Below are 10,439 nucleotides of genomic sequence, written 5' to 3'. Positions count from 1 at the left end.
AAGCCAAATCACACCTAGTTGCTGCCATATTCATTCCATGGAGTTCAAGACACCATCCTATGGTTGTAACATCACCAAAGCCTTGCAAGAAGACCCATGTGCGTTCAAGTAGGCTGCCATGTGCATAATTCAAGCATGTGCACTCCATGTGACATCAAATTGGCGACAAAACACCAAGGGATGCTTCCTATTCGGCCAAAGACTCTTTCCTCTTCATTTTGGCGCCCAAATAACTTCCAAATGCATTCAAATAAACCTTAGGGCCGAACCAACACATAACCATTCGGCCAAGAGCATGTATCTTCATTTAAATCATGTATTTTCATCAAAAATCATGTATTTTCAAAGGGATTTCAACCTTGGCCGAACCATCAAGTATCTATTTGGCCTAAACCCTTTGAAAACTATAAATAGGCTATTGCATTTCATTTGTAACGAAACCCTTTGATAATTAAAAATCCTTTGTGAGATTATTCTCTCTTCAAGTTCTTTTTAGAACTATATCGATTAAGCAAGCCTTTCTAAAGCTTGTGGCATTATTCCTTCACGTTGATACTTCTGGTTCCTAGTTCTTATAACTAGAGGGTCAAATTCCTTACTACCATCCCTTATAAGACTTATAAGAAACGGGTCTTTGTTCTTTATAACATTGGTTCCTTCTTAGTTTTATAAGATACTATTTCCATCTCCATATCCCATCACCTTCACGCCAAATCTATCTCCATTTCAATACCATCTTCATCACCAATTAAAACATCCTTCATTCATCATTAAGGCATACGACCAGCAACATCATTGGTGGCCGAATTCTCTTGCATTGAAGCATAAATCAACATTACTTCCGCAGCCCATCTTTGATAACATTCCTTTCCATTTCAATTCTTACAATTTCCATTTACTTTTCATTTCTTTATTATCATATTACTTAATCAATTCTTCTTCTTTTGTGCGGATTACTTTCAATCCAAGGTGTAGCATTTGGTGTCTCTCCTAGATCGGGAAACAACAAGGTTGCCAACTTCTCCATCATTGAAGAAGCCTGGTTAGCCTCACATCAAGCGGTAATCAGAGCTTTGGTGGATTGACATTCAAAGTGCTACAACAAAAAGTAACAAGAAAGAAGAAAAAAAAACAAAAAGAAAAGAAAAAGACTCCTACATCAAATTTGGAGTGCAAAAGAAAGAAAAGAAAAAGAAGAATCAAAAAGCAAAGAAAAAGTGAAGCAAAATTGCAAATACACTCAAATAGAAGCACAATACAATCTGCCCCAACATCAAACTTGAAGGAGGCATCCTTGTTGTTTCTTGTGAAGGAAGAAAGTAAGTGTTGCAACTTGAGTTGTAAGTTATCTTCACTTTCTTACTATTTCATTTCCTTTTCTTTCATCTTTTCTTATTTCATTACTTTATAATTTCTTAACCTTTTCTATCCTACCTTTACCATAACCATTTCTATACCCTAACCATATTATTTAAGCCGACGCACAAACTAAAGAAACTTGCTCAATCTTGAGTTAGTTCTTTAAAGGACCCACAAGAGAGAATTGAGTGGAAAAAGGCATACGAGAGGGTGAGATCAGAAGTGGGATCGAAAAAGCCAAGATTATATCCCCGAGTGCAAACACGAGTGTGAGTGGAATCTGAACTTTCTTTGGAGTGACCAAGTGAGGCTTTGTGAGTGCGCTGGTAAGGTTTAATTTTTTTTTCTACTAACAATGCCTTGTGATCTTCCATCTTTCCAAACATTAGAGGACGAACAACAAAGAACAAACACATTTCACACTCGTTGCCATGTAGATGGTAAAGTGTGTCTTGTAGCTATTGACGGAGGAAGTTGTACAAACATTGCAAGGACATACACGGTGAACAAATTGGGGCTTTCAATGATTAAACATTTCAGCCCATATGAATTGCAATGGTTTAATGACGAGGAAGAGTTGTTGGTCACTGAACAAGTACTTGTACCATTCTCAATTGGAAGGTACAAAGACGAGATTCTATGCGACGTGGTGCCTATGAATACGAGTCATTTGCTGTTTGGATGACCATGGCTATTTGACAAACGGGCTGTTCATGATGGATTCTCAAATCGATGCTCAATCATCCACAATGAAAGAAAATTCATTTTGACTCCATTATCTCCTAGCCGAGTGAGTGAAGATCAAACTCATTTGAAAATGAGAATTGAAGCAATGAACAAGCAACTTAAAGACAATGCAACTGAAGGAGAACGTTTGGAGGAAGAATCAACTGAAGAAAAGCTTTTTGAAGTTGATTAAAAGAGAGCGGATGTAGAAAACGTTGGAGATGAAAATGAGAAGAATGAATTTGGAGAAAAAGAGGAGAGTGAAGAACAAATTTTATCTAACCTTTCTTCTCCTATCATTCCTTTTGTTTTCCAGGACCATTCAAGGGACATATCTTTTCAAGGAGATGAATCAAGAATCATGACTGTTGGAGGACTAAAAGATGTGACTTTTGGTGATCCACAAAACATGTCTCTTGATATTTCAAAGGAAGTGTCACTTGAAATACCTAGAGTAGCAGCCGTTGACATTCCAAGTACATTGCCAATTATGAAAAGAATTCAGCAACCAACTCCCATTAAACATCCACCCTGGTTTGATATGTCTATTCATCTTGTCAATAGTTTTTCATTTATTTATTTTGATTCATTTTGCAGCAATTCAATTCATGTCTGTGGCATTATCTTATCAATTTGTGATGACAAGGATGATTCAAAAGACACAATTTGTCAAGGGAAAGAGCCAAGAGACGTGAATCATAAAGGCTTAATGGACGTGACCCTTCAAGAGCATAAAATCATGAATTTTCATGATCCAATGGACATGACTTTTGGGATGCCAAGGGACATGATCATTCAAAGCAACATGTCTTCAACAGACATGATTTTTAACCAACCATCAAACACCAACAGGAAGTACAATTTTCCTTTATTTGTATTTAATCGTGTTTTTACTTATGAGAGTTATATTTCTTTTCAGGTCATGTACATTCAAAGAACTTATTCAAAGGACATGACTTATGAAAAGAAACATTTCATAAAGATCCCCGTTGCATATACCAGATGGGAGGACACTAAAGAGAAGTCACCTTTCGATTTGAGGAAAAATCGCTCAAAAGAAGGGGAGGATGATGTGATCCTGTCTAGCTCCAAATTTCTCCATGATTTGATCACACCATGGAGGTTATTCAAATCTGGTTCTAAGGGAGTTCTACCTTACTTTATCTTATATTTACTTATTTATGCACTATATATTATTATTATAAGCATACAATTTCATATTAGACTATGCTTGAATTATCATAACATGTGCATTCATTCATTATGTCCTATGGTTTGCATCATTGATTGATATTCATGTATATAATCTATAGTTGTAATAATAATATTCATTCATTATCGTATGATGCATGAGTTATTATTATAACCTATAGTTCACATCTTTATAATATGCACATTCTTATTACTTTATAATAATTCATATACTTAGCTTATATTATGCTTTCTTTTGTAGGTGCATGTTCGGCCATATGATGGGAGCTGACTTAAAGCTAGCATTGGAGTCCAAGAGCTATGGAAACTTAACTAGGACAACTCCAGGACAGCTCAAGAACATTTTGGGACAAAGTTGCCAGCTGACCCCCGAGCTCATAGCTCACTTGAGCTGGACTTTTGAGCTAGCTAGAGACCTCATTTCAGCTAGAGAGTTGCACCATCATCTTCACCATACAGAACACTTCAAATATGGTCTATGTCAATTTTTGTGGATTCGTACCTTTTCGCGAATAGTTGTCATTCCAAAAGGTGCCTTTTCACAAGGAGCTGACCTATGACTCATCTTCATGTAATTCATCTATGGCCAGCTCATCTTCAGCTCAAACACTTGTAAAGTAACTCAAATGATGAAAGGTTACCTTCCACATAATGTGACCTTTCATGACAAGTTGCTGCACATTGAAGGCCATGACACCTAGATGCATGTTGGAAGCCAAGTCACGCCTAGTTGCTGCCATATTCATTCCATGGACTTCAAGACACCATCCTATGGTTGTAACATCACCAAAGCCTTGCAAGAAGACCCATGTGCATTCAAGTAGGCTGCCATGTGCATCATTCAAGCATGTGCACTCCATGTGACATCAAATTGGCGCCAAAACACCAAGGGATGCTTCCTATTCGGCCAAAGACTCTTTCCTCTTCATTTTGGCGCCCAAATAACTTCCAAATGCATTCAAATCAACCTTAGGGACGAACCAACACATAACCATTCGGCCAAGAGCATGTATCTTCATTTAAATCATGTATTTTCATCAAAAATCATGTATTTTCAAAGGGATTTCAACCTTGGCCGAACCATCAAGTATCTATTCGGCCTAAACCCTTTGAAAACTATAAATAGGCTATTGCATTTCATTTATAACGGAACCCTTTGATAATTAAAAATCCTTTGTGAGATTATTCTCTCTTCAAGTTCTTTTTAGAACTATATCGATTAAGCAAGCCTTTCTAAAGCTTGTGGTGTCATTCCTTCACCTTGATACTTCTGGTTCCTAGTTCTTATAACTAGAGGGTCAAAGTCCTTACTACCATCCCTTATAAGACTTATAAGAAACGGGTCTTTGTTCTTTATAACATTGGTTCCTTCTTAGTTTTATAAGATACTATTTCCATCTCCATATCCCATCACCTTCACGCCAAATCTATCTCCATTTCAATACCATCTTCATCACCAATTAAAACATCCTTCATTCATCATTAAGGCATACGACCAGCAACATCATTGGTGGTCGAATTCTCTTGCATTGAAGGATAAATCAACATTACTTCCGCAGCCCATCTTTGATAACATTCCTTTCCATTTAATTTCTTACCATTTCCATTTACTTTTCATTTCTTTATTATCATATTACTTAATCAATTCTTCTTCTTTTGTGCAGATTACTTTCAATCCAAGGTGTAGCATTTGGTGTCTCTCCTAGATCGGGAAACAACAAGGTTGCCAACTTCTCCATCATTGAAGAAGCCTGGTTAGCCTCACATCAAACTCCGGGACAGCTCAAGAACATTTTGGGACAAAGTTGCCAGCTGACCCCCGAGTTCATAGCTCACTTGAGCTGGACTTTTGAGCTAGCTAGAGACCTCATTTCAGCCGGAGAGTTGCACCATCATCTTTACCACAGAGAACACTTCAAATACGGTCTATGTCAATTTTTGTGGATTCGTACCTTTTCGCGAATAGTTATCATTCCAAAAGGTGCCTTTTCACAAGGAGTTGACCTATGACTCATCTTCATGTAATTCATCTATGGCTAGCTCATCTTCAGCTCAAACACTTGTAATGTAGCTCAAATGATGAAAGGTTACCTTCCACATAATGTGACCTTTCATGACAAGTTGCTGCCCATTGAAGGCCATGACACCTAGATGCATGTTGGAAGCCAAGTCACGCCTAGTTGCTACCATATTCATTCCATGGACTTCAAGACACCATCCTATGGTTGTAACATCACCAAAGCCTTGCAAGAAGACCCATGTGCATTCAAGTAGGCTGCCATGTGCATCATTCAAGCATGTGCACTCCATGTGACATAACATTGGCGCCAAAACACCAAGGGATGCTTCCTATTCGGCCAAAGACTTTTTCCTCTTCATTTTGGCGCCCAAATAACTTCCAAATGCATTCAAATCAACCTTAGGGCCGAACCAACACATAACCATTCGGCCAAGAGCATGTATCTTCATTTAAATCTTGTATTTTCATCAAAAATCATGTATTTTCAAAGGGGTTTCAACCTTGGCCGAACCATCAAGTATCTATTCGGTCTAAACCCTTTGAAAACTATAAATAGGCTTGGTATTTCATTTGTAGAAGAACCCTTTGATCAATTAAAAATCCTTTGTGAGATTATTCTCTCTTCAATTTCTTTTTAGAACTATATCGATTAAACAAGACTTTCTAAAGCTTGTGGCATCATTCCTTCACCTTGATACTTTTGGTTCCTATCTCCTATAGATAGAGGGTCAAAGTCCTTAATACCATCCCTTATAACGACTTATAAGAAACGGGTCTTTGCTCCTTTATAGCATTGGTTCCTTCTTAGTCTTATAAAAATGACTGTCCCTTTTTCCCATATATATGGGGTAAGGGGGAGGTAAGATAGTAGGCTACCCCAACACCAGGTTGAGAGAAGCTTCCGTAAGAGACCTCCGAATTATGAAATGCCCTCCGTGGGACTCGATCCCACGACTTCAAGGTTAAGAACCTTGTGCTCTACCAACTGAGCTGGATGGTCATTTCATTACCACCTTCCACCATCACTATCACGCCAACTCCATTCCATTAATATTTCCATCACCATTATCCATATCCCTTCACACCCATATAATCATCCTTCATCATCAACAAGGCATTCGTCTATTTACCACCATTGGAGGCCGAATCCATCATCACTTGAAGGATCATTCTACAACACTTCCACAACCCTTCTTTGATAACTATTCTATCCATTTCAATTCTTTCCATTTCCTTTCTTAATTATTCTTTTACTTAACCAATTCTTCTTCTTTTGTGCATATTACTTTTCAATTCAAGGCGTAGCATTTGGTGTCTCTCCTAGATCGGGAAACAACAAGGTTGCCAACTTCTCCATTATTGAAGAAGCCTGGTTAGCCTTACATCAAGCGGTAATCAGAGCTTTGGTGGATTGACATTCAAAGTGCTACAAAAAAGGCAACAAAAAGAGAAAAAGAAAGAAGAAAAAAAGAGAGAAAGAAGAGACTCCTACAACAAATTTGGAGTGCAAAAGAAAGAAAAAGAAAAAGAAAAACAGAAATTCAAAGAAAAAAGCAAGTTGCAAAGTACACTCAAAGAGAAGCATATTACAATCTGCCCAACATCAAACTTGAAGGAGGTATCCTTGTTGTTTCTTGTGAAGGAAGATACTAAGTGTTGCAACTTGAGTTGTAAATTATCTTCACTTTCTTACTATTTCATTTCTTTATTCTTTCATTTTTTTTCTTGTTTCATTACCATATTTTTTCTTAAACTTTCTACCCTATCATAACCATTTCTACCCCTAACCATTTCTAAACCGACGCACAAACTAAAGAGACTTGCTCAATCTTGAGTTAGTTCTTTAAAAGGACCCACAAGAGAGAATCGAGCGGAAAAAGGCATAAAGAGAGGGTGAGATCAGAAGAAGCCAAGACATATATCCCCGAGTGCAAACACGAGTGCTTGAGTGGAGTGACATCGCAAATTTTTTTTTGGAGTGATCGTGAGGTTTTGTTGTGTGAAATTTGGTAAGGTCCTATTTTTCACATTTCAATTTTTTTTCACTAACAATGTTACTTGATATTTCCTCTTCCCAAGCAATGGAGAACAATCAGCAAAGAGAGAATGCATTTCATACTCGTTGCCATGTAAATGGTAAAGTGTGTCTTGTAGTTATTGACGGAGGATGTTGTACAAACATTGTAAGCACATACATGGTGAACAAATTGGGGCTTTCAACGATTAAACATTCCAGCCCATATAAATTGCAATGGTTGAACGAAGAGGAAGAATTAAAGGTCACTGAACAAGTACTTGTGTCATTTTCAATCGGAATATACAAAGACGAGATTCTATGTGATGTGGTGCCTATGAGTACGAGTCATTTACTTTGGGGGAGGCCATGGCAATTTGACAAACGGGCTGTCCATGATGGATTCACAAATCGGTACTCAATCATCCACAATGAAAGAAAATTCATTTTGACTCCATTATCTCCTAGTCGAGTGAGTAAAGATCAAACTCATTTGAAAATGAGAATTGAAGCAATGAAAAAACAACTTAAAGACAATGCAACTGAAGGAGAACGTTTGGAGGAAGATTCAAATGAAGAAAAGCTTTTTGAAGTTGAACAAAAGAGAGTGGATGTAGAAAATGTTGGAGTTGAAAATGAGAAGAATGAATTTGGAGAAAAAGAGGATAGTGAAGAACAAATTTTATCTAACCTTTCTTCTCCTATCATTCCTTTTGTTTTGCAGGACCATTCAAGGGACATATCTTTTCAAGGAGAAAAATCATGGCTTTTGGAGGACTAAAAGATGTGACTTTTGGTGATCCACAAAACATGTCTCTTGATATTTCAAACGAAGTGTCACTTGAAATGCCAAGAGTAGAAGCCGTTAACATTCCAAATACACTGCACATATTGAAGGGAATTCAACAACCAATGGAGTTCTCCATCATTAAGCAACCAACTCCCATTAAACATCCACCTTGGTTTGATATTTCCATTCATTTTGTTTATAATTTCTCATATTCTAACTTTGATTTAGTTTGCAGGAAATCAATTCATATACATGGGACTTGTAAAATGGAGGAACCAAGAGGCATGATCCATGGAAGCTTAAGAGAAATATATTTTCAAGTGCCAAAAGCTATAACTTTTCATTCAATGGACATGACTTTTGGGATGCCAAGGGGCATGATCATTCAAAGCAACATGTCTTCAACAGACATGATTTTTAGCGATCCATCAAACACCAACATAAAGTATAATTTTCCTTTATTTGTATTCAATCATGTTTTTACTTATGAGAGTTATCTTTCTTTTCAGGTCATGTACATTCAAAGCACTTATTCAAAGGACATGACTTATGAAAAGAATCTTTTCATAAAGATCCCTGTTGCATCTATCGGATGGGAGGACAATTTGGAGAAGTCACATTTTGATTTGAGGACAAATCGCATAAAAGAAGGGGAGGATGATGTGATCCGGTCTAGCTCCAACTTTATCCATGACTTGATCACACCATGGAGATTATTCAAATCTGGTTCTAAGGGAGTTCTTCCTTACTTTATCTTATATTTACTTATTTATGCATTATATACTATTATGAGCATACATATGAAGATTAGACTATACTTGAATTATCATAGCATGTGCATTCATTCATTATATGGTTTGCATCATTGATTGATATTCAAGCATATAATCTATAGTTATAATAATAATATTCATTCATTATCATATGATGCATGAGTTATTATTATAACCTATAGTCCACATATTTATATATTTATATCCTATATTACTTAGCTTATAATATGCTTTCTTTTGTTGGTGCATATTCGGCCACATGATGGGAGCTGACTTAAAGCTAGCATTGGAGTCAATGAGCTTAGGAAACTTGACTAGAAATCCTCCGGGACAGCTCAAGAACATTTTGGGACAAAGTTGCCAGTTGTCCCCCGAGCTCATAGCTCACTTGAGCTGGACTTTTGAGCTAGCTAGAGACCTCATTTCAGCTGGAGAGTTGCACCATCATCTTTACCACAGAGAACACTTCAAATACGGTCTATGTCAATTTTTGTGGATTCGTACCTTTTCGTGAATAGTTGTCATTCCAAAAGGTGCCTTTTCGCAAGGAGTTGACCTATGACTCATCTTCATGTAATTCATCTATGGCCAGCTCATCTTCATGTAATTTATCTATGGCCAGCTCATCTTCAGCTCAAACACTTGTAAAGTAGCTCAAATGATGAAAGGTTACCTTCCACATAATGTGACCTTTCATGACAAGTTGCTGCCCATTGAAGGCCATGACACCTAGATGCATGTTGGAAGCCAAGTCACGCCTAGTTGCTGCCATATTCATTCCATGGACTTCAAGACACCATCCTATGGTTGTAACATCACCAAAGCCTTGCAAAAAGACCCATGTGCGTTCAAGTAGGCTGCCATGTGCATCATTCAAGCATGTGCACTCCATGTGACATCAAATTGGCGCCAAAACACCAAGGGATGCTTCCTATTCGGCCAAAGACTCTTTCCTCTTCATTTTGGCGCCCAAATAACTTCCAAATGCATTCAAATCAACCTTAGGGCCGAACCAACACATAACCATTCGGCCAAGAGCATGTATCTTCATTTAAATCATGTATTTTCATCAAAAATCATGTATTTTCAAAGGGGTTTCAACCTTGGCCGAACCATCAAGTATCTATTCGGCCTAAACCCTTTGAAAACTATAAAATAGGCTTGGATATTTCATTTGTAGAAGAACCCTTTGATCAATTAAAAATCCTTTGTGAGATTATTCTCTCTTCAAGTTCTTTTTAGAACTATATCGATTAAACAAGCCTTTCTAAAGCTTGTGGCGTCATTCATTCACCTTGATACTTCTGGTTCCTATCTCCTATAGATAGAGGGTCAAAGTCCTTAATACCATCCCTTATAATGACTTATAAGAAACGGGTCTTTGCTCCTTTATAGCATTGGTTCCTTTTAGTCTTATAAGATACTATCTATTCATTACCACCTTCCATCATCACTATCACGCCAACTCCATTCCATTAATATTTCCATCACCATTATCCATATCCCTTCACACCCATATAATCATCCTTTATCATCAACAAGGCA

This window comes from Hibiscus syriacus, unplaced genomic scaffold, assembly GCF_006381635.1.
Source record: "Hibiscus syriacus cultivar Baekdansim isolate YM2019G1 unplaced genomic scaffold, ASM638163v2 tig00010320_pilon, whole genome shotgun sequence".
Classification (NCBI taxonomy): Eukaryota; Viridiplantae; Streptophyta; class Magnoliopsida; order Malvales; family Malvaceae; genus Hibiscus; species Hibiscus syriacus.
This window is presented reverse-complemented; position numbering follows the sequence as displayed.